The following is a 26,396-nucleotide window of genomic DNA, read 5'->3' as shown; positions in this document are numbered from 1 at the left end:
TAGTGAGTCTTACAGTCTGAGATGTCCCAGGATGACAGATGTGGGGTGGGAGAGGGGGAGGAATAATCTGGTTACAGCTGTATGTCGAGGAAAGTCCGAGAAACAGACAGAAGGCACCAAGGAAGCCTGAGAAATGGACATTTGCATTGCAATCTGAAGAGACCTTTGAGGTAGAGTGCTACCTGAAAAGAGACTTGGAGTTGTAAGCAAAGAAACTGTGACTTAATGTTTGAGTCCTACTGTTTTGGGGAAACTTATTTGTAAGATTGTACCCCAAACATATTTAACCCCATCTTTGCTTTCTCTCCCTGGCAGAAACAATCCTTAAAATCTTTTGACGCTCTGGCCTAAGGGATAAACAATAGTTTCCAGTCTAAACACAGACTAAAAGGAACCCTTAAATACAGCAACAACTATCATGAGGGATGAGACAAATTAAAGAATCCATTGTAAAAGTGGAAAGTGTGGCTGAGTCAACCATGCCAGCAAGAGTTCACAAATAACGAGAGATCACTGAAGAATAAAAGGAATTTTTTTAGACTGGGACTCCTAGACCTTAAAGCCATAAGGGGCCATAAGGTAATCTGACTCCTGAATATTGCAGGCTACGTATCCTCACCTGCTCACTCCTATAATAGATCAGTAATTCAGCTAGAAGATAGGGAGCTCCTGAAATCATGATTTAAATTGCTGACCCCTGCTTTAATGCTATCTGCTTGGGTGCAAATCATGCAAATGCCTCCATGTTTAAATTCAACTTTTTTTGCTTGATCCTCCTACTCCTGCTCTAACTTTACATGTTCTTAAGCCACCATTACCATTGATCTCTTTTGACCCACCTAATAACCTCAAGACACCATATTTCAACAGAGGTCCTACCAGGCTGCAACTCACTCACTCCTTGCCTACCCTCTCTGGTGATCTCTCAAACAATCCCTGTCCTTCTGCTGCTGTTTCCTACTGGATATTCCTCTAGTTGGAATTGTGGTTGGCAATATCCATATGATCGGTTTCTTCCCCTAGCTTCAGCTCTAGTTCACCTGTCTTCCAGTTTATCATTAGAGCCATTCTGGTATCTGGTACAAGTAACAGAAGGTTTTTGGATGTGGTGCTGTTGTTTACAGTGTTCTAAGGAAAACACAGAAGGGGTAGAAGGCATTGTAACCTCTTACATGAATAGTGGTTAATGAGCCCAAAGATTCTTTACCCTTTCATGCTGGGGCATAAAGCTGATCACATTACAATCTAATCCTACTACAAAGCTGCATATGTATCTTAGTTACAGGTATTCTTAGAAGTGCTTCTGACCACTTGACTATGGCTGTTAGCTCATGCAAGAGCCCTCAATGAAGTATTAATACTTGCTGCTAGGAGAGGTCCTCATGGAATGAGTGATGAATGACCTGGTGTACTAGCACACCTTCTGTTAAGTATATGCCTCATGGAATGGGAAATGCAATACAGTGGCAAAAATACAGTCCAGGGATCAATGTTTTTATTGTTGAAATCTGATTTCTAAATGTGAAAATCCATTTTTCCCCTTCTGAGTTCTGTGCACCTTGTCTAGCAGGCTGGATCTTTTTATTGTTTGTTGGGTGAGTGGGCACCACAATGTGTTATGATCAGTTAAACATTTTTGTGACTGGTGAGCAAAACAACTGAAAATCTCTCAACTTCTCTTCCTCCCCACCGTGAGCATCTCTGAATATGAAAGTAAATCACTATCAGTATGATCTCCTGTCTTTCCCTTCCTTTGTCATAAGGCAGACATCACTACTGTGTATCTTGGCATATTGTAGCCTCTTCCCCAGGGATCTAGGATTGAAAAATTACTTGGGTTCCTGGAAGTGGTATTTCTTAATTTTGAATGAAGGATGTTGTTGTCCATGAATAGCATGCAAAACTGCCATAGCTCAGAGGTAAAAGTATTTTAATTAGATCTTATTTACTAATTTTTGAATATCTCAAAGCCAGAATGTCTGCTGCCAGGGACTTGTAAAATCAATTTTAGGGATACTGTTTGTATTCCTGGCTGGCTCATAGATCATCTCATATTATCTTAAGTCTATTTGGACATTAAATTTCTCCAAATGAATGACCCTTTTGGCACCTCCAGACTTTTTTTTTTCTGCCTATTATAGTGCAGCACTCTTGAGGTCTTTTAGATTGGATGTAAATTCAAGAACATGCTCACTCTTGCAAAAAGTGCCATGAAGTCTTTAATGACCACAAGTGGGCAGGACAACGCCAATGACCTGGCCAAATTCCAACTATAGCAATTTATATTCTGCTTTCATCAAACTTCCTCAGTTGGAAAAGACATTCCTCCATTCCTATCCTGAAACACTTCATGTGGTGTAGCTGCTTACTACTAAGATACTTCTTTTGTGTTTTTGTCCTGGAAGATGCTGTATTTCAATATCACTATCATCTTGTTCCTTGTATCGTGGTAGTGCATAGGAGCCCCTATCAGGCAATATATAAACACAAAACAAAAAGATGCCACTGGCCACACACAGCTTACAATGTAAAGTGCAAACTGCAGTTTCTCAGATCCTTCATGGTCAAAGGGATTAGGTAACTCTAAGGGGACCTTTTATAGTATGACCTTTTCCCCTTCTATTTTCTTAGACCATTTCCCCATCACCCTGTCTGGTGTCCCACTTTTCTCCCTTCCCCTACATCTCCTCCTCATTACCATCCTAGGAGGATGGCATTCCTCCTATGAACCCCCATTTTATATTTTTAATTTGCATGTCACTAAAGAGGTCTAGAAATTGACTGACTTTCTTTATCCAAATGTGGGGGGGAGGTTGGCTGGGGAAGCCTTTGCCGACTGATCCTGTAAACCTTGTTTCACAAGGCATAAGGGATCGGTCGGCAAAGGCTCCCCAGCCAACAGACCCACGTCTAGACTGCCGTGCTGTGCTGGATCAGCTGATCGTTGGCACAATGTGGTGACCATATTTATTTTAAGGAAGCGGGGATTATTTAAATCCCCACTTCTTTGCCTATGCCGGGTAAACTAGTTTACATGGCTCCGTCGATGGAGCCGTGTAGTCTAGACATACCCTAAATGTCTTCTAAGAGCCCAGAAAGCAGTGGAAGTGTTAGTAATGCTGCTGCTTGATAATATTAACCTCCTGTGGTCTCTGAAATTCTCTGGCTTGGTACTGGTCAGGTCCCAAGGGTGCCGGATTAGAGAGGTTCATCAGTATGTAAATTTGTACTATTTTGGGGGGGGGGGGACTATAACCAATGGTATGTCAAGCATGACTCTCAGTATTAAATGTTTGGCCACTATGACTAACATTTATTTTCATTTTAATTTCCAGTGATTGGATTTGTTTTGTGGTATATGGAAAATTTCAACTCTTTGGTGAAAATCAAAATTTATAGTGGAAAACTAGAAGCTTTTGGCCACAAACTGGGAAATTTTCTTTGAAAGAGGGAGTTGTTTTTGATGCTTCATGACCCCTTTTGCCTCAGGCAGATTGGTTTCTGGTCTACCTTTCTGATGAGGCACTGCTGTCGCACTCGTACTGAGTCATGGGAAATCTCATCACCTGGGAATCCCATTCATAGAGAGAATGGGGGCACAAGGTAGCCAAACCTCAACTCACATTAGGCACTGTGGAAGCACTTTTTTGAATTGTAATATTGGGCTTAGGGGCCTGAAAGCACCATGACCATTTGTGAATTTGCAAAGAACAGCATAATCTATATTCTTCCAATGCACTCCTCATGTTGTGCTTGGGATATAGAGGAGTCTATTCCTATACCAACTAGATTGATGCCACTAGGGAATTAAGTCTCAGAGGGGTAACCGTGTTAGTTTGTATCTGCAAAAACAATAAGGAATCCTGTGGCACCTTAGAGACTAGCAGATTTATTGTGGCGCATGCTTTTGCAGATCAGGTGTCTCCTTCATTAGATGAATTGTAGTGGAAATTACATAGGTGGGGATATATATATATATATATATATATATATATATATATATATATATATATATATATATGAACAACAAAATAAGTTACTTCTCAAGTTTTTAAAACCGGTGTTAATGAGTCTAATCAAATCAGGGTGTCTCATTTGCAGCATTTGTGGTGGATACGTGACTATCAAGAGGGGAAATTCTTTGCAGTGTTAACCAGTTACAATCCTTATTCAACCTAAATTGATTGTATTGAATTTGAAGACTCCTGCCTCTGTAATTTCCACTCCAACTTCTCTGAAGTGGGTTTTATCCATGAAAACTTATGCCCTAATAAAAGCTGTTTGTTTTTAAGGTGCCATAGGGCTTCTCACGTGTGTGTGTGTGTGTGTGTGTGTGTGTGTGGCTTTTTTTATTTTTTTAAAAGGGAATTAGGGGAAACTCTTAAGCAGGCAACAATAATCAGATTCTGGTCTCTTTATCCCTTTAAACTGACCCAAACGGACTAAAACCAGGGTGAGGTATTTGTTCCTAGTTACCTTTTCCTAAACACACTGCATTTAATGTATTGGACTGGCAAGGTAAGGACTATGTCAAACAATAAGATTTCATTCCATTGATTCTAACGGTACTACTCATGTGGGTTATGGCTTCAGTATCTGGACTTTGATTTCTAGTGTGTGGTGTTCTATTGCTTTATGAAAAGACAGACTGGACTTACATAGATCCATTATTTGAACCAAACAGCAGACATTCAACTAATTTAATTTCTGCTGCCCGTTGTCTTTTCTGATATATGATTATACCTGCAATAATCAGACTCATGATGAAACACCCATAGATCGCTAACCCATAGATAGCACTGCTTTAAAAAGCGACTGGAAAGTGCTCTAAGTAACCTTAAGTTTGTGACAAAGTTAGAATTCAAAGTTAGAGAAACCCTACTATGTTTTTAAAAAAAAAAAAACTCGTGGGTGATCCTTGGCCCTTGCTCTAACACCTTGGTGTCACTCTTGTGCCTTGTATACAAGCCACACAGACAATGGGAATGTGTTCCACTTATTTATTTCTCTTGAGTATGTACAGTTCCACAAGACCAATGGTCACGTGTCAGCAGGGAACTCTAGGAGTTTGGACTGCCAACAATTTCCTCAAATACTCCTTTCATGGTAGGTTTTCCCCTGTCATCTCCATGGGAATAACAACTGGCTGGCGGTGCATGCCTGAAGCCTTGCAGATCTCCCCTGGGTCCTAGAGGCACAGTCTAGAGGCTCTATGGCTTAGCTGTGCTGACAACTTAATGAATGAAGAAACCCCAGAAAAGTGGTGGTGAGGGTGTGGTATTATTGGGACAAGACAAGGGAAAATTCCAAACTTGGGAGGTAAACGCAAATGAGTTAATGGTGACAGGATCAGCATTAACTTACCTACAAAAAGTCCCATATATTTCCGAAATACAGTGCCATTTCCAAGAATGTCCCATCTCCCCACTCTTCTCTGAATCTCATTTCTCAAAGAGCTGCCGTGGAGAATGGGTATATACTTTGATGGGGGAGCGCCTTGTTCAATGGCTCAGACTCACTGTATTCCAGTCTGCCATGCAGAGGCAATGCCCAATGTGCTCAAGTTCCCCACTTTGTAGATAATTAACTGCAAACAAAGCTATCAAGAACCACACATCCATGCATGGTATGCAGCTCTGTCACTCACGCCAGTATCTCTACTGACGACTCATACATCCAGCTAAGACTCTAGGCAGGGGCTATTGTTGCTCTTCTGGCTACCTCTTTTGCAGGCAGCAGCCAGCCTGTCTCTCCTCTTTCTGGGTCCAAATAGGGAAGGTGCAGCTGGATGGAAACAGCATCAGGGGTAGAAGGAGGGAGGTTCCATACTAGTCTTAGAGCCCAATCACTCCCCACCTGCTGCTCCAGAAATTCTAGCAATCACTTGTTCCAATCCCCTTCCACAACCAAATACACACAGAATTTTTGCTCTCCCTCCACCCTGAGCACCCTAGCCATGGCTGCTAAGTTTTGTTCTGGCCCCTCTCCTCCTTGTCTTGGGGTAGACTGTATTGGTCATATTTATGTAGACCAAGTAGAAATGTATGATTTATACATAAATAATTTTTGAACGTGGAAATCTGGACGTTACATTTGCGTTGTGCCTCTTTGCAGCTGTGCAACACTAAACTACAATTCCTTTTGTCTTCACTTTTGTTTACTCTTCCTTAATTTGGTGTAGTAATAATTTTCCCCAAATACCAAAGGTTCTAAATCAACAATTAATTTCTAAGGTGGAACATAAATAAATAATGCTCCCATCACTTATGTTCTGTACAAATAGAAAATATCCTCCTTAGGAACTACCTTTATGACCATTAGGTATGACAGTACGCTTTAAAGATTTTTTTTTTATAAACCTTTATTCAATATAGAAATCTCACCTATTAGGCATACGCATATATTGCTTTTGGTTTAGCAGGTAACTTCAAGCTGCTTGCAGTCTGCAAAGTTAAAAGCAAGTAAACCTTTAATGTAGCAAAGGGTCTTGGGATGTTAGGTACAGTAGCTTGATATTTCCATTGTATCTTTGTTTTAACCTAAATATTTCCTTTAATTTTATTCATTTGGATCTTTGGGTTATTTTCTTTCCTAGGTGCTTTCTAGGGTTCTGCAAGAACTGAGCAATCTTAGGTGAAATTCCTGAATTTGTATTTCAAAATTACAGTTAACTGTTCTCATGACAACACATTTCATTTCTTTCACTTTAAATAGTTCCTACTAACTAGGAATTAGTTCTCTGTGAGAAAATATTCCTCACCTTGCCTAATAATAGGATATTTATTTTGGTCCTTCAATTATAACGAGAGGTTTTTTTTTTAAATTCTTTCCCCCCTTATGTTAGATGCGAGAAGAGCCTTCCCTCTCCTCCCCCCCCCCCCCCCCAAAGAGAAGTTGGCCAGTCAGATAATCCAACTATTTCTACCTTCCCTTCAGGGTAGGTTTGAGCAGTCTTCATATTCAGTACCAGAAAGCTATCTAAACTATATTAGTAGGAGCAATAATACAGCTTTATTTAAATGGTTCTCCTTCTAGGGAAGGAGCAGAACCATGCTGACTATAAGAGTCAATGTAAGGTTTAATGAACTGATATAATTAGGAGCTAGGGATGTAATTAGGAACCAGGATTCTGAGACCACAGGGCCTTTCCGTGAGAGTGAGTGAGTCCCACCATCAGTCTTAAAAATACTGCTCCTCTCAGAGACCCTATACTCCATAATCATTGCCCTTTAAATATGAGAAATAATCATTGGATTATCTCAACAAGAGGTCATTATTGCTACTTTCCTTATCTCTGCACTGAAAGTACTTATTCAGTACTGCCTTCAGTCCACACATGCAGTTCCTATGGCCAAGACTTGGTTCCACCAAATTCATAGTCACCAAACTCCGATTTAATTGAATGAGAATAACATTTGCTCCTTAGTCCAAAGACCAAGGCCATTCTGGGTGGCTTAGTGTACCTGCTTTACACACACCATTTTCCAGCTGGGTTTGTTTCTATGCCAATCTTAAAATGATTTTACCAATTTTGTTGAGGTTCCTCTTCTCTGTACTCCTATCTACATTAATCATAGAATCTGTTTTGGAGCCACCCTGCTCTCCTGGCTTTGAGTTTTAAAGCCCCTTTTGATTCATTTTTAAAATGAATATTCTTTTACCACTTGACTGGAGTATATATGAAGTCCATTACATATACATATTTGTAATAGCTTCTAATGCCTGCATTATTTACTCAACAAACCACAATGCTTCCCTCCCCCAATTTTGGAGGCTTTCTAGATTATTTTGCAAATTTGAATTCACAAAAATGTCAGTCTTCAGCTCTCTGACAAATTATGTCTATTCCTAGATCTCCAATACACAAAACTCCAGCAGCATGGCTCTGTAACCCAGCTGCCCCAGGGAGGAGGGAGAAGAGGAAGATTGAATAAGCCATGGTGGGTTAAACAAAAATAATCCACCTACAGCCTTGATTACCTTACCCGGAAAAGGTGATACATTTTCAAGTTGTATTCCTTTTCCATGTAGCCCATCCCTACGGTGTTCTTGAGGTTGCTGCAGACAAAGGAGCTGGTTGCTTGGATCTAATAGAAACAAGGATGCTCTATGCAGGTATGTCTGCCTGTGTGGAATGGATTGTGGCCTCGGCGAGCAGCCATCTTACAAGTCTTTTCAATCAGCTGTGTGGCTTTCCATGGTGCAACAATGGGACAGAGGCCGCTAATAGTGAAGTTAAATTAGTAGAAATTGTAGAGCCTGCATTTTCAGTGTTTTTATATTTATTTGTCCATATTAGGTACGTCATGGCTTTAATGGACTTTGTCTGGCATAAACAGTACAAAATGCTGCATGTATATTTAAAGTTGCAGAAAAACGTATGCTGATATTGTGTTTTTTTTTTTTTTTTTTTTTTTTTTTTTTGAGAAATAGAATGTGGTCATATATTTAAAGTGTATTGTAAGTATACATGTTAGGAGATGGTAAAAGATACACATACACAATTAGCTTTGGCACTTCCAGACTTATAAATTCTTACCAGTGCAGCAGCGGTCATGAATAGGGGTGTGTCTAGACTGTGGACTTTTGTCAACAAAACTATACCTGCGTCCACACTGTTGCATTATGTTGACAGTAAGTTGACAGAACATGGCAGTTTTGTCAACAGCGGTAAACCTCATTCTATGACGAAAAATGCCTTTGTCGACAGAGTTCTGTCAACAAAGTAAGTGTGTACGCAGGGAAGAATTTATGTTGACAATAAAGGCCTCCAGGAAGAAATCCCGGTGGACACTCCTGCCACAGTTTTCAACTCTCTTGTTCCCGCCTGCAACCATCTTTAAAAGGCACCCAGGATTACCATTCTGGCAACAAACCAGCTCCAGCCAGGACCCTGAGACTGCGCAGCTCTTTCTGTTCAAGCAACTCGGAGCCATGTCCTAGGGAAAAGCCCCCCTGGCCCTTCCAGGGACACATCTGCCCCCCCCCCCCCCCCCAGGAAGCCAGGGGCACCAAATGCTGGCACCCTCCTGGTCTGGGCCTGAGATCAAAGCCCTCTTGGAGTTCTGGTCTGAGGAGGAGGCTCTTCAGGTCCCAGAGTCCAGGTGGAGGAACGCGGATATCTATGCCAGAATTGCTGATGGCCTGGCAAGGAAAGGCCACCACCCCCACACCTTAGCGCAGGTCAGAGCCAAGGTTGAGCTGCAGCAGGGATATGTCAGGGCCCATGAGAGCAGCTCCTGCTGCAGGAAAATGGCATGCTACTGTGCCTACTATGAAGACCAGGACTGGATCTTGAGGGCAGGGGATCCCCTGCCTCCTGAGAGGCTTGTGGACTCTGGCTTAGAGACCCCTGTGCAGCAGCGGCTGCAGCTCCAGGGTGAGACCCCAGCAGACGACCAGGAGCTCCAAGAGGAGGAGGAGGAGGAAGACCTCACCAGGAGCACCCAGGAGCCAGATGCCCACACTCAGGAGGCCTCCCAGACAATTTCAGACATGGGGGAGGGAACATCAGGTGAGTGCTGTGGGGGTCCAACACACACAGGGCAGACAGGAGCAAAGTGGATGGTGCAGTGCTGTGACATGTCATGCTGATCACAGCCGGGGTGGGGAGGGGGCACACACATGGCCGCCCTCAGGGATGTCCATCCTACCCCTGCACCTGCATGGCTGTGAGGCACCACCTGCTCCTGCAGGCAGTGATGCCAGGTGAAGGCATGGGTTGGACACTGGGATTGCCACACAGCTTAAGGCCTCTCACAACCTGTGGGAACCCCAACTGTGGCATGACACTTATCTGTGCTGCTTGGCCATAGGGAGGGTGTGCAGGGCGGGGGGGGGGGGGGGAGGATGGTGGCCTGAACACCTTCTGGGCTCCAGGGAGGCCGTGACTGATGGCCAGGCCACACCATGCCTTGCTGAGATGCACATGAGCATCCTCTGACCCTAGGACAGACACTGACTACTGAGGAGGAGGGCATGCACCCACAGGGAAAGTGTGAGCATGCATCACTGATGACTTTTCCCTCTTGTCCTCTATAGCCAGATCAGCTGACCAGGAGGGGGCGCCACACCTGCCCCACCATCCAGACACTGGCACACGTATTTGTACCTGGTGTGCGAGAACATCTTGGTCCTGGAAGGGATGCAGGATGCAATGAACCGGAGGTTGGAGGCAGAGGCAGTGTGGAGTAGGTGCTTGCTGGATGAATTTGCCCAGCAGTGCACTGAGATTTGTGCTGCTATCAGAGAGGCCATGGCCTTCCCCCATCCTGTGCCTGGTCCTGCTCAGCCTGCCCCCCCTCAGTCTTTTCCAGACCCAGGTACAGCCCCACCTCCTGCCCAGCCCCCACAGTCCCAGCCTGCATGCGTGTCCATATGCAAGAAGGCTTCTGCAGCCAAAGTGCCAGTGGCTCTTCATCAAGGCAGCACCCTCAGCCATGAGCATTCTTCCCTCCCTTCTAGGTTTACATTCCCCCCTTCCCACCTATGAGAGTCACTGAAGGAAACACTTTACTTTGTTTCAAACACTTTATTTTTCTGAACAAAAGAGTTTTTCAAAAAAAAATACTAAGTGAAATAAACTGAACATTTTTTCACCAACACTTGTCTCTGGTCTCAGTTTGTGATGAATGAGTATAATGTGTGACTGGGGCTGGGAGGCGTTTTGGGGAGAAAGGCTCTGGGCCCTGGGGAAAATCATTAGCTTCCTTGGGACAATTGCTCCTTCAGGGCTTCTCGAATGTGCAGTCCTAGCTGGTGGGCTTGCTGGGTGGCAGCTGTGTGGGGCTGCTCAAAGTGCCGTCCCCCACACAAGGAGGAAGACCTCCCCTTTCCTTCCACTAGGTTTTGCAGCACATAGCATGCTGCAACCACATCGGGGATGTTGTATTCCCCCATGTTCAGCCAAGTGAGCAGGCATCTAAATTTGCCCTTCAGATGGCCAAAGGTGAACTCCACCTGGAAGCGAGCCCCAGTCAGGTAGGAACTAAACAGTTCCCCGCTCACATCCAAGAGGCTGCTGTAGGGCTTCATGAGCCAGGGCATAAGGGGGTACGCCGCATCGGCCATGCTGTACATACACATCTGCCCATTCCCGACTGCATAGGTCCTCTCTGGGAAAAATGACCCAGCCTGTGGTATAGGTAGGAGTTCTGCAATATGCAGGCATCATGTGCCCGGCCTGACCACCCAACACCCCTGTCTGTGAATTGTCCCTAGAGGCTGACCAGTGCCTGCAACGCCATGGAAAAATAACCCTTTCTATTAATATCCTGTGCTGCTCGAGGGGATGGTGCACAGATCGGGATGTGAGTCCTGTCGAGTGCTCCACCGCAGTTCAGAAAACCCAGCCCTGCAAATCTGGCCAAAATGGTATACAGGTCTCCGAGGTGGACAGTCCTGTGAAGCAGGTCCAAATTGATGGCCATCACCACCTGCAGAAAGGGACAAATACAAACACATAAAAGGACATTGGAGGAATTGTGTGAGCTGATGAGAGGTGCTTCTCCACCTGTCCCCTCCAAGAGCCCCCCCCTCAGGCAACCCCCCGTGATTCCCGCACCACCAGAGGGTGAGGCCAGGCAGGCTTCTACCATCCCCACCCCGTTCCCTGTGCCCAGTCCTGACTGTCCCCCTTATCCACCCGTCCCTGCCCACATGTACTGTCCCCTGATAGTGACTTACCTGACACCAAACTGATGTCCTACGGCGCGGTAGCTGTCAGGGGTGGCCAATTTCCACAGAGCAAGAGCAAGGTGCTTCACCAGGGGAATGGTGGCCTACAAGCAGGTGTCCTGGGGTTGCAGGGCAGGGGTAAGCCAGGCACAGAGCTCCTGGAAGGTGGACTTCTGCATCTAGAAGTTTGAGTCACTGGTCATTGTCCCACTACTGCATAACAAGCCGGTCCCACCAGTCAGAACTGGTGTCCAGCCTCCAAACTCGCCTCTCCAGGAATAAGTTTGAGGGCAAGGGCAGTAGAGCTGCAGCCTGAGTGAGCGGCTCAAAGCTGGGCTATGAATCCAGCTCTGTTGCAAATGTCATGATGGTCTCATGAAGATGCAGCAGAACTTCTAGCAACACAGTGTGGGGCTATCACTCCATGCCCAAAAACACAGTGCAAAGCAAAAAACCAAACCTGAAAATAAACTGTGGTGTCTGAGGAAGCAGGGCAACCATAGCAAAAACTGCAGCAGCTTTGCTGTCCCTCGAGGAGGTAGGCAAGCCAGAAACAGGAGCAGAGCAACAGCTGTCCAGAAGGATCCCTTTAAACGTGTGTCTCTGCAAAGAGCATGCAGCAGTGCCTGGACTTGAAGGCTGCCCCTGTGACCTGCCAGAAGCACTTCTGGGTGCCTTCTTTTGTCGACAGAGCATCTGCCAGTCTGGATGCTCTTTGTTGACAAAGCGGATCACTTTTTTGAACTGCATAATGCAGTCTAGACACTCTTTGTCGACAGAGGCTTTTGTAAACAGAAGCCTGTAGTCTAGATGTACCCTAGGACTCTTTCTCAGATTTCAACTTTCTTTCCTTGGCAAGTTCAACATTCTTTTAATACAATTCTCTTGATGGAAAGGCATTTAAAATTATCCAAATACTTTAAAAAATGAATGGTATAAAATGAATATTTCTGTAGAGATGACTTTTCCAGCACATTTCATCTGGGAGAAAAGAATCCAATGGCAAGGTTGCATACTTCTTAAATTAGGGTTTTAATTTAACTATCCCGATGCGTAGCAAGAGAGGCAAACATGGTAGGAGACTGGATTGGCTTACAGGGGAAATCCCTGGTGAACTTAGCACAAAAAGGAAGCTTACAAAAAGTGGAAACTTGGACAAATGACCAGGGAGAGGTTTAAATGTATAGCTCGAGAATGCCGGGGGGGTTATCAGGAAGGCGAAAGCGCAAACGGAATTGCGACTGGCAAAGGATGTGAAGGATAACAAGAAAGGTTTCTACAGGCATGTTAACAAGAAGAAGGTGAGCAGAGAGGGTGTGCAGCCCCTACTGGATGAAGGAAGTAACCTAGTGACAGATGATGTGGGGAAAGCTGAAGTACTCAATGCTTTCTTTGCGTCTGTATTCACGGACAAGGTGGGCTCCCGGACTAATGTGCTAAGTGATGCAAGATGGGATGAACAGGGACAGCCCTTGGTGGGTAAAGAACAGGTTAGGAACTATTTAGAAAAGCTAAACGCACACAAATCCATGGGTCCGGACTTAAAGCATCCGAGGGTACTGAGGGAGTTGGCAAATGTCATTGAGGAGCCTTTGGCCATTATCTTTTAAAAGTTGTGGCGATGGGGAAAAATCCCAGATGATTGGAAAAAGGTCAATGTAGTGCCCGCCTTCGAAAAAGGGAAGAAGGACGATCCAGAGAACTATAGGCCAGTCAGGCTTACCTCGGTTCCTGGAAAATCATGGAAGGGATCCTTAAGGTATCCATTTTGAGGCACTTGGAAGAGAGGAAAATGATTAGGAATAGTAAGCATGGATTCACAAAGGGCAAGTTGTGCCTGACCAATCTGATTAGCTTCTATGATGAGGTAACTGGCTCTGTGGACATGGGAAAGTCCATGGGTGTGAGATACCTTGACTTTAGCAAGGCTTTTCATACGGTGTCCCACAATATTCTTGCCAGCAAGTTAAGGGAATGAGGATTGGATAAATGGACAGTAAGATGGATAGAAAGATGGCTAGAAGGCCGGGCCCAGCGGGTAGTGATTAACGGCTCGATGTCAGGATAGCAGTCGGTTTCTAGCGGAGTGCCCCAAGGTTCGGTTCTAGGACCAGTTTTGTTCAATATCTTTATTAATGACCTGGATGAGGGGATGGATTGCACCCTCAGCAAGTTTGCGGATAACACTAAGCTAGGGGGAGAGAGAGATATGCTTGAGGGATATGCTTGAGATATGCAGAGAGAGGGTCCAGAGTGACTTAGACAAATTGGAGGATTGGGCCACAAGAAATCTGATGAGGTTCAACAAGACAAGTGCAGAGTCCTGCACTTGGGACAGAAGAATCCCAAGCATAGTTACAAGCTGGGGACCAACCACTTAAGTAGTAGTTCTGCAGAAAAGGACTTGGGGGGGTTACAGTGGATGAGAAGCTGGATATGAATCCACAGTGAGCCCTTATAGCCAAGAAGGCTAATGGCATATAAGGTTGCATTAAGAGGAGCATTGCCAGCAGATCCAGAGATGTCATTATTCCTCTTTATTCGGCTCTGGCAAGGCCACATCTGGAGTATTGTGTCCAGTTCTGGGCCCCCCAGTATAAAAAGGATGTGGAAGCATTGGAGAGGGTCCAGCGGAAGGCAACCAAAATGATTAGGGGGCTGGACATATGACTTATGAGGAGAGGCTGAGGAAGTTGGGTCTGTTTAGTCTGCAGAAGCGAAGAGTGAGGGGGGATTTGATAGCAGCCTGCAACTTCCTGAAGGGAGCTTCCAAAGAGGATGGAGAGAGGCTGTTCTCGGTAGTGACAGATGATAGAACAAGGAGCAATGGTCTCAAGTTGTGGTGGGAGAGGTCCAGGTTGGATATTAGGAAAAACTATTTCACTAGGAGGGTGGTAAAGCACTGGAATGGGTTACCTAGGGAAGTAGTGGAGTCTCCATCCCTATAGGTGTTTAAGTCTCGGCTTGACAAAGCCCTGACCGGGTTGATTTAGTTGGGATTGGTCGTGCCTAGAGCAGGGGGCTGGACTTGATGACCTTCTGGGGTCTCTTCCAGTTCTATGATTCTATGATTGATAATACAGATACTGACAAAACTTAAGTTGGGACTGGTGTGAATGTGACATAATGCAGTTCCAGAATCTCTCTCAGGAATTTCTTATAGTGGATTTTTTACCTGGTTAGTCATTTGGATGTCACAGTTTTCCCACATTAATACAATATAAAGGACAATTATATGGCACTTAGAAAGCTGCCATCCTAGTGGAAAGTTTATGTTTGAAAAGAGACAAAGGAGAAGAGAATGGACAATCTGAAAAGAAAACGGTTTGAGAATCAAAGGGTGCTTCCAAACTGCACCATTATTTTGAGATAATTAGCATTATTTTGAAATAACAACATGAATATCTACGCAGCCTTTCCATTATTTTGAAACAACAGATTGCTCATTCTGAAATCTGTAAACCTCATTCTATGAGGAATAACACCTATTCTGAAATAGCTATTTTGAAATAAGGCATGTGTAGATGCTCCACTGCTGCTATTTCGAAATAACCTTTCAGCAGGGCCATTCTAAGCTATTCCTCCCCAGTGCCTTCTGGGGCTCTAAATCAAGCTAGCACATCTATGTTAGGGAAGCCTGCCTGCCTTGGACTAATTTTGAGGCTTCCCTGCAGTGTATACATGCTATTTCAAAATAGCTATTTCAGAATAACTATTCTGGAATAACTTATTTCGAAGTAAGCATGCAATGTAGATGAGCCCAAATATATCCTTTGGTGAAACTTACCATAGAACATTCCTGATTGCTTCTGTTCATTTTACAAATAACTAATACATAATAACATGAGAAAATGTTATTTGCTGTTACATTTCATAGAATCATAGAAATGTATGTCTTGAAGGAAGCTTGAAATGATCAAGTCCAGCCCCCTGTGCTACTTAAAGACAAAGTAGACCATCCATGACAGAGTTGTACTGTCCAACCTATTTGTAAAATGGGTTTCCAAACCCCCCTTTAGAAGCCTATTCCAGAGATTAATTTCCCTTTATAATTAGTAAATAATACTTATCCTAAATCTCCCTTTCTGTAGGGACTTCTTGTCCTATTTTTAGTAGACATGAAGAACAATTGATCCTATCCTTTTTGTAACAGCTCTTAACACATTTGAAGACTGTTATCAGGTCCTCCCTCAACCTTTTATCAAGACTAAACATTCCCTCTTTTTATTAACACTTTCTTCATATGTCAGGTTTTCTAAACCTTTTATAATTAATGTTGTTCTCCTCTGAAGGCTCCAGTTTGTCCACATCTTTCCTAAAGTGCTGTGCCCAGTACTGGGAGTGATATGCAAGCTGGGACCTCACAAGTGAAGAGTAGAGGGGACAATTACGTCTTATTAATACCCCCCCGATCCCAGAATGAGGATAGCCCTTTCCGCAACTTTATCACATTGTTAACTTCTACTCCATTTGTGACAACTATATTTATTTATTTATTGTATTTAAATATTTTTACCCTGCCTTTCTATTTAAAATATTCATAACTATAACTCCCTGATCCTTTATAGCAGTAGCATGCATTTGATTTTTCTTTCCTAAGTGAAGTGTTTTGCACTTATCCTTGCTTGGTTTTTTTACAGTGAGCACACTAAGGGTACGTGTAGACTACAAGCCTCTTTCAAAAGAGGCTTTTTCGAAAGAACTCTTTCGAAAAAGCCTCTTTCGAAAGAGATCATCTAGACAGCCCAAGTCTTTTGAAAAAGTGAGCCGCTTTTTTGAAAGCGAGCACCCAGGCAATCTGGATGCTCTCTTTCGAAAAAGCCCTGTTTGCGGTCAAGAATGCCTATTTTGAAAGAGCTCTTTTTGAAAAAAGGTAAAGTAGGATTATCACTGTCGAAAAAACTGCCTCATTCTTTCAATTTAATTTCGAAAGAACGTGATGGCAGTCTAGATGCAGATGAAGTTTTTTTTGAAAAAAGGCCACTTTTTTCTAAAAACTCTGTAGTCTAGACATACTCTAAGGGTATGTCTACACTGCAACACTATTTCAAAATAACTAACTCTATTCCAAAATAACTTAGACTGCATCTATAAAGCAGGCAGTTATTTTGAAAGTGTTAAAATACTGTCAAGCTGGAGGACTTCTTATTCTGACTCCTGTAACCCTCATTGTATGAGGAATAAGGAAAGTCAGAGGAAGAGTGCTTTATTTCAAAATAAGTGCTGTATAGATGCTCCCTATTTTGAAATAAGCTATTTTGAAATAAGATACGCAATTGCGTAGCTCAATTTGAGTAGTTTATTTTGAGTTAAGCCCTGCAGTGTAGACGCATCCTAATGAAGCCTTTAACTCTATTGGGTCATTAGGCTCTGCTGCAAGATAAGCAGTGTTTTTGGCTCTAATTTCCAAAGGCGAATAGCATTGGGTGAAGTGAGGCACCTATGGGATTTCCAAGGCAGGGCTATAAGTGCATTCTAAGTGCACCTTAGGCAACTGGTTCTGTACCTAGATATGGAAAGAAGTATGTAAACCCTTAAATATATATATTTGGGCACCCACAGTAAATGTATGGTTTAACTATTTCAGTACTATAAGTTTTGAATGATAATTCCATAGTTTACATTTCAGTGAATGCTTTATGAAATAATAAAGTTAGTAGTAATCTGTTTTCTAGATGTATTGTGAAGTTCATTAGAATTATTTTAATTCTCTCTAAATGAAACAAATTTAAAAAACAAGTTTTCTATTAAGTTACAGCTAAATATTGAAGTACTGTATACTGTATGCTAATATATTTTTCACATGCCGGTATCATATTGTTTACAAATTTTATTTTCAGGACAAATACAAATAAATCCTTTTTAATAAAAAAGAGATGACAATGGCAAAAGGAATCTGAAATGTTTTAATGTCATGTTTAATTTATAGCTCACTCATGGTAGCATGAGAAGTACTGCGAGAGAGGGAATAGCTGCAAATATATACTGGCAGAAAAACAGTATGAATGCAGTCAGAGTTGTCCCTCGGAGATAGACAGAGACAGACAGATTCGCTCTCTTTCTCAAGTTTTTGCAGTTTTTCATTGGTTACAATGGACAAAGGAACAATTGTGTATATAGTAGCAGAATACTGTATGATGAAGATGTCCATAGACATACACACAATTACTGCTTCAGCTTATGAAAATGTAGCCCTTAATGTCTGTTCTATCCCCCATTAGGAAAGTTACAGAGCTGCAGTCTGCATCTATATTGGTTATTTAACAGTGATAGTGCATACGGTAATTGATCTAGATAAAGATGTTAGCATAAAAGATAGATGTGCTTAAACCTTATGTCCCTATGCAGTTACAGTGGCTAGTGACGGCTTAATTCTTCCTTGAGATAAAATGTGCTGCTCAACATTTTATCTTTGTATTACTTGTGAAAGGAAGAGCAAAATTTCTGTGTATCTTCATTTAAAGTGACACAAATGATTACAAAGAATACAAATAATTAAATGCTGTTGCTGAAAACCATCTCTGAGCAAGGAATTCTGCTCATTTTTTTATATGATTGTTTACAGAATTCATTCTCCACTTGCTCCCAAAGAATACACTTAAACACTCAATCAATGAATAACCTAGAGCAGTTTGTTGTAGATTCAATAATGGGGAATGGTGCATTGTACCAGGACAGCCAGAAATACCCATAGGGAGTGTCAGTGGTCAAAATGCTTCCATTGCCAGAAGGTAGTCTGAAAATGGCCTCGAAATTCAATACAGCATTGACCCTACATTGTATGCATGATCCACAGTCTGTTTCTCAAACTTACTTGAAATTTTAAAAACAGCCATTTTAATGTTAGTAATCACAACTTAATACACTTAATACTAAAGCTGTTTCTCTTTCTGAAAGTTTTAGTCCTTTTAAAATATGTTATTCACCCTAACAAATGGGGTATTTAGCACTTATGCAACAAAGTTATGTATTCAGTTCCTCTAGGACTATAATAGATTTTATGGAAGTGAGGCTATCCTAAAGTATGATGTGTTTAAAAAACAAAAACCAACAAAACAGAAACGTGCATTCTAATGTTCCTCACTGGTCAGGTAAAACTCCCATTGATGTCAGGTTCAGCTTTTGGCTCCCTCTTGACACACAGAATTGGTTTTTGTATTCTGAATATTTATTAAAATATATATGGTTAAAGTAATACCATTGAAATCAATTGAAAAGGATAAATTACATTGTATCTAATATTTTCCCACTAATTTACCTGGCTATTATTGCCACACAGAATTCCATATGTTCCCTGAATTAGAAAACACAACTACAACATTAATTAACATAAAATTGGTTTTAAATTTAGATTTTGTTTTTTTTCCTGGGGAAAGCAATATAGTTCTCGAGTCATCCCATACTGTAAGCTGCAATGCAATGAATTCTGCACCACAATTTGCCCTTGAACATTATAGAAGCTTTTGATTGTCTGTAGACATTTGCCTTTCTAAAGCAGACAGTTTCTATATGATGATGAAGTCATTTTTTTATTGCACATCACAATATTTACTTCATTTTTGAATATTTAGGGAAGTACAGTATTTTTTTAAATGGCAAAACAGGATGCATCTCTGAGTTGATGCCTTTATATTAAAAAAAGACCTATTCTTAAATAGTTTAAAAAACCCAATAACCATAATTAGGGCTAAGGATTCTACATTCTACATACCGTTATAAAGTGAGATTGTACCTAGCGCAACTTTCATGGCAGCATCTGTGCTTCCTTATAATCTACTTTCCAAACAAAACTTCACAACTGTATAGTCCACTTTCTAGATCAGAGTTTAATTGTCTTTGTTACAAAGGTGATCCTCAACTTTTCAGTTACATTTCAATCTTAAACCAAATAATTTGGCCATTGAGATCCCGTTCCATATGGAAATATTTCAGGTGTCTACTATTTAACAGATGCAAACATTCTCTTAAAAGCAAGAGAGAGCAAAAGAACCTTTCAGTTTTTCCTGAAACCTAAAAGGGTGTTGTTTTTGCAAGCGGTCTATGAAAAGGTTAGGAGTCTGACTTTTTTTCTGTCTTGTATATCTTTGAAAATTGGTTTATGAAGAGTCATACGTCATGTAGCTAAGACACATGGGAATAGTTAAAGAATAAGGTAAATAGACAAATTGAACTGCTTTAAATCATTTTCCTCCATTTCTGTTTTATGAAAGAGCTTATGAACAAAAGATGACATTAAGTAATCACAATAGGGTATTCTATATATTTTAGACAGTGGTAAAGACTTTAGTGTCAGAAAGTATTGCATCACTGATACTTACATCAATTTGATTGGTGTCCAGATTTTAAAAATGTTGTTTTGTGAAGACATAACCTTTTCTGAGACTTTCATTTGTTATTGTTTTGATGATTATAGCTTTTTTAAAAACATTACCTGCATCAGAAAACATGTATCATAGTTCACAAGAATTTTCTTTTCTCAGTTGTCTTGGCAATGCCATTTTTATGTTTATAAAGGATTGGTCATGCATCTTACAATAAAAGTTATTTTAAAATATAAGGAGTTAATAACTTTTCCCAGAGAGAGACACATTAAAGATTCAAGAACATACCTTGACTTGTAAAATAGAAAATAGAAGACCTTATTTATTTTTGTATTTGTATAGCAAAACCAGGGTGATGGGTACTTCACAGACGACAAATAGAAACTATAAAGACAAAATGTAGGAACTGTGATCAGAAGCTCGATCTAGATGGGCAACTGTTTTCACCCTCAACTTCACATGATAGCTAGGAATGGATGGAGGCACTTACATTTTTTTTGTTCTCAATATGTTTGGGTTGAGCTGCATAAGCTTAGAACAATAAGAGTTTGCACTAAAAATAAGCATCCAGTTTTCAAAGCTATCATACATTTGTCCTTTCAGAGCAATAACTTGCTTTATCTTTCTGGTGGACAATTATTCCCCTTCTACTTTGTAAGGGATGCATGGTTGGGGGGGGGGGGGAAGGAGAGAGGGGTTGTGGCGGACTGGACTATTCTTCTAAAATTTCTTCTTATGCGCTTTTAAGGAAATATGTTAACTCCAAAAGGAATAAATGTATACAGGACTCAGGATAAACACTGGAAAAGTTCTAAAGCTGTTATAATCATGTATTTATCTGAATCACAGATAACTATAATGGTGACTGTTTTGATTGGTGTTTGTTCTGATTCTCATATCAAAATGTGAAGAATCTATTCTAACTCATAAATCTGTAGACCTTATTTTTTTATTAATTCTTTTGAGTTCTGTAACTAATTGTTCATCCTTACTGTGTGCAGTAATGCTTACATGCTAGTCCTAAAGTTGCTGTGTAACTTCTTCTAGAATATATGGTCTAGAAGTTTTCTATATTTTCATTTTCAACTAGAATTTAAATAGCTGGTAGCTCATCTCTCGTTATCTTTTTTTCTCCCTGTAAAAAGAAACAGTTTGAGCTCTAGTTTTTTCCAAAATTTTCAATTTTATTTCCAATAAATTACTGGAAATAAAACTCTTCCTAAGAACAAGATGATAAAGTTTGATAGATATTGTAAATAACTTATCGGTTGGTTTAAATTATAGCAGGTATTTTGCTCTTCATTTCAATCAACATTTTCTGTTCACTTCATTTCTATGTTCTGTTCATTTCAGATCAAATTTACAAAGAATAGAGGTATATGATGGATTTTAATAGCACACATAATAGTGTATCATTTATTGGTCTTTGCCTTATGCTTTCTGATACCAGAATATCTGTCTGTTTTCGGAAGCTCTTGTGATTAATGCAGTATTTTCCCCTCACTACAGTAGCAATTTAAACCAATTGAGCTATATCCTAAAATATCCATAAAATTCTAAGATGAATCAATAAATTGCACAAATCAGTTGAGAAATGAGACTTTTGCAGAGTGAATGCCCCAATGGGCCTATTTAAAACCACTTCTTAGATCATTTTTAAATTTCCACATTACACTTGCTCATGGAATGATATTAAAGCACTTTAAGCTAAAAAAGGACATTAAGGTCACTTTTTGATGATAGATACCTCTTTTGTGTGTGTGTGTTTCTTTATATTGGCCAATAAAGACAGTGGCAGTAGGCTTAGTACTGCATACAAATCTCATTCAGTTCAGACTGGATTATCTGCACTACTTCAGCCACAAGAGGGTGCTGTTGGAACTAAAACGGTTAGAAAAGCGAGCTTACACATCTTTTAATCAATAGAACTAAGCTCTAAATATTTAGTGAAATATATTAATGATTATTAGTCTCTCCAGTCACACCCTATGACTATCAGTAACAAGGATTTGGTAAGAGAACTATAAAAGCAATAATTAAAGTGAATAACCCTAAACGTTGATAGCAGCGTGTGGGCGATGGGAGGTGGGGAGAAAGAAGGGGTGAGTGCAGGAGGGATAACAGCCAATCTTCTTTTAGCTTTATGTTGGTGACAAGCTTATATTTGCTTCAAAGAAAACAGACATGTCAAGCAGTGAAACATTACTTTTGTTATAAAAAAAAACCCCAACTCTTTGTTACTCATAAATGCAGCCCTGTGTCAAAAGTCTTCAGGTCTAACTTTTCTAGTAGCTCTGGTAGGAAATTGAACACACACATGAATGTCACATATGGTAAAGAATGTCAGTTTATATGAAAATTGAAGAATTATCTGTTTTTCCCCTGCAGTTTTGCACAAAGGCATCATTGTCAGTTGCCTTTCTTAGACCTTCCCTGCAGGCATGATCAGACTCAAGCAGACAGCTATTTTCCTTTAATTTTCCACAGCAAGCCAGTAATGGTTATGATTATTGTGAAGTCAGGAAAAGTTTAGTTTCATCAAGTAACATGTAGTGTTGCAATTAGTCACTTAAGCACTTCTCATAAAATTTTCCACTGTGGTACCTTGCTTGTTAGAGATGCAGCTAAATATTAGCATCTCCTATTAAACAGGAGGGTAAACTCATAGCAGAAAGCACAGCTGACAGCTCTCAACATGAGCTGAATGATCACTCTCAATTGTAATCGATTCTGTAAGTACTGAACACAAACCCGCAGGCAATTGAAGAAAATAGGATGATGAAGGACTGCAAACTAATACGTTACACATCTTCATTGATTAGTCATTGATTAACCATTATTTTCCTGAATGACAAACAGCTAGTGGTAAAGTAACTGAAGCCTGATAATTTATTTACATGTTAGACAGAAGATGACTTCTGATTGTGAGCTAATGCTAAACCAAAGTACAATAGTGGAGGAATAAAGTCTAGTTTATAATCTTTTCTGACCACATTCCTGGATATTTTATATCTTTTTATTAGAAGGAAATCTAACTGGATTTTAAAACAATTCATTAAATTCAAATGCAGATAGTCTGCACAATTCCTGTAGTAGAACTATATTTAAAGAGAAGATCATTGTATAGACTTAGTATTTACAAGACTATTGATCAGTATTTATTGAACTTTTAATCTAATTCTGTTCATTTGGCAATTAAAAACAATTGCAGAAATTGCAGAATAAGGGGTCTCAAATATATTTTGCATATTTATTATTCTGAGAGAGATCTTCAGGTCTCACTACGAAAACCCCATAGAATTAAGACACACATAGTGCAGAAGCAATCTACACATCTGAAGTTCAGATTTTTTAATACATATCAAGCATCTAATTATAATCAGTCTCCTATTAATACAGTAAGAAGTAAAACTGATTGCAGTGTGGAAAAATTGTTTCTAGTCCAGTTGACTTGCAATATAAGTCCAGTTGACCCTTCTCCCTTCCATTTTCAGTTTTCCTCTTTTTTTGAGATTATAAAATGAAAAATGTCATTTTTTGCATTGACTAAATATTATAATTTAAACAAAATTCAGGATAAAGAGCTCTTGCATGTGATACTGCCTTTCTGAGAGATCCCTGGTATGGTGAATTTTCGGATTGTAGACATCTGGTGTTAATTAATAAGTCAATAAGTTTCTTCAGTTTTGTTTGTCAAATAATCATGATGAATTGTTTTGGTATTCATTTGGAAATATGTTACTTCATAGGAATTCATTGAAAATGAACATTTAGATCCATTTACCAATAAAGGTTAGTGGTCTGTGATATCAGCTACTTTTACTGAGATTTTCAATGGAAAATGTGTACTTTCAGTATACACTAATATAGAACCTTTAAAATTAAAATAAATTTATCACCATTCTTGACTTTAAAAGTTAATTATGATTTTATGTAAATTGGGAACAAGAAAAATGTTAGTATACAATATCACTGTGATTAATGTATAGATGAGATCAATGTTACCTTTTATTATTATTAAATTATTTGAAACATAATTCTGCAATTCCATTTTCATCTACCCCTAATATATTTCTAATTCTGTGGGTTAATAAACCTCTAAATATCTACTTGGTCAACTCTTCTCATATCAGAATTGTCTTTCTTTACAAAACCTTCCTGCATTTTGTAAAGGTTCCTCACTGATTTTTTTGTACCTTTGGTAAGTGTCTTTGGTAATAATGAGTGCATTTGTATTCTAAATCATATGGTAAATGGCAGTTTGCTAATCTGGTATCTATTGTAACCAGAACAATATCCTGGTTACAATAAATGCTGGAATTTTAAAAATTTAATCAAAAAAATTCCAGTCTAATAGCATTTTTTGTGGGTGGCCTCTTTGACTTTCAAAAAGCAAACAAATATGCATTTTGTTAGAAGTCTTTTTCATATGTAGTATACCTTACAAATATTTCCAATTTTTCCTCTTGGAAAACAGAAGTTGAAATAAATTAAAAGTTGAGAAAAGTTGGAACATACAACTTTGGACATAAAGTCATTTTCTCCCAGTTTCAGTATTGGCACCAGGCTGGGCAAGGCAATCATCTGACCAGATAGTAAGGTGGCACTTTATAGGTGGTTCTATGTTGTGAGGTTTTAAATGATGATGCATATCCCTTTGGCATGTCTTAATTGTAAATCATTACCTCCTCACCAGCTAATCAGCTCTGCAAATTTCAAGCATTCTGAAGCGCTCTTATCCTGCCATAAGTGTTGTCTCATATTGCACTCAGAACATTTGGAATGGTCAGTACTGATTGCCTTAATGGAGTCTGAAAAATAACAAATGAAAAATCACTCTTGCAGCAATGCCATGTGGGAAAAACCATAGGATTAAGTATGAAAATATAAGGTTCCCTTCTCATTCTGCCTGTACCGCCCACATAAAATGCAAAATAAGAAAGCCAGTGATTCATAACATAATTTTGTGGGTTAAATATCTTGCTCATCTCACTCATTTGAGTAGTCCCATTTAGTGAAACAGTGCACATTAGTAGGATTTGACCCACCATGTGTTTCTTGTAGATACTTCCTATATGGAATAAAGAAAAGAGGTGGTTTGGATTTCACTTTTCACTCCTTTTGAGGATGGATGCATAATCACCGGCACACATGGGGCAGAATATGCTTCAGCCTTTTCAAGCATATTTAATATCTTAAATTTTAAAATGAAAATGTAGCTGTCAATTTTAAACTAATTTGGATGGACAGCAATAAAATGCAAACCTCACTTCAAATTAGAATTTTCAGTGAGGATTTCTAATGGAAAGTAATTGCTGACAATAGGAAATGACAAATTACTAATTACTTAGTTCAATTAGACTTTTGTGCCTTTGGTCCTAAGTGGCAAGCATACAGCAAATCTTGCACTTTTATAACAATTAATGACACTAAAACTATTTAAACTTCGAACAGATGTGAGTAAGAAGACATGAATTGAAACTTACTTAATTTACATACTGTGCCAATTTTATATCAAGTAAATGGTCTTTAATTTTATGTTACAATTAAATATCACAGGCACACTGTAAATCCTACAATTCTTTTAGGACAAAATACTTATACTAAAATGCTAGTTCTAGTGCTTTTCTCTTATCACAGTAATATTTATCTTTAAGTGTTTCTATAAAATATATATTGAGAGAATGGAATATAATTCCATTTTTATTCACATATTAAGCTCATGGTTCCTACAAAGTTCCTATAAAATAAACTTTTAATATATAATCATTCAATTCTGTCTTAATTTACGGAATTGCAGGAAATTATAAGTCAATGTAGGATTTGGTCCAGTGTAATTTATTTCAATAGTAGTATAAGCTTTTGTCTGTCTTTGTCCTTTATATAAAATTTCCAATGCCTTGTGTACTAGAAAGATATTGTTTTTTGGTTTAGCCCTGTAATAATGACACATGCTTGTTTAATAAGGGCTGGATTCTGTCCTCCTGCCTCTCAATGAGCAGTATCTTATTCCATGATCAGTTCCTTTGAAGTCAATGGAACTGCACATCAAATAAGATGGTGCTGAATGTGATGAAAAACTGAAGAGTTTGGTCCCAAATTCATTATAATTTAACCAAAGTTAATTTTTCTCTATCTTGCTATCAGTTTGACCACGGTTGGTCATGAATGTGCGTGGGTATTTTCTGTATCTGTAGATGGCTGAAATATATTCAGCCAGGGCAAAATCTTCAAACCTGGGTGCCTAAATGTAGGTTATATTTTCTGTTGCTTGCAGTGCAACCCTTATAAAGGAATCTCAGTAAAAAGCTGCCTGCTTGCAAAGAACATGGAGCTACCAGTGAGGACACTAGTGTTTATGGGTGCTCAATATTTCTGAAAATCAGGCCACTTATATAT

Source organism: Pelodiscus sinensis, chromosome 7, assembly GCF_049634645.1.
Source record: "Pelodiscus sinensis isolate JC-2024 chromosome 7, ASM4963464v1, whole genome shotgun sequence".
Lineage (NCBI taxonomy): Eukaryota > Metazoa > Chordata > Testudines > Trionychidae > Pelodiscus > Pelodiscus sinensis.
Note: the sequence above shows the minus strand (reverse complement) of the source record.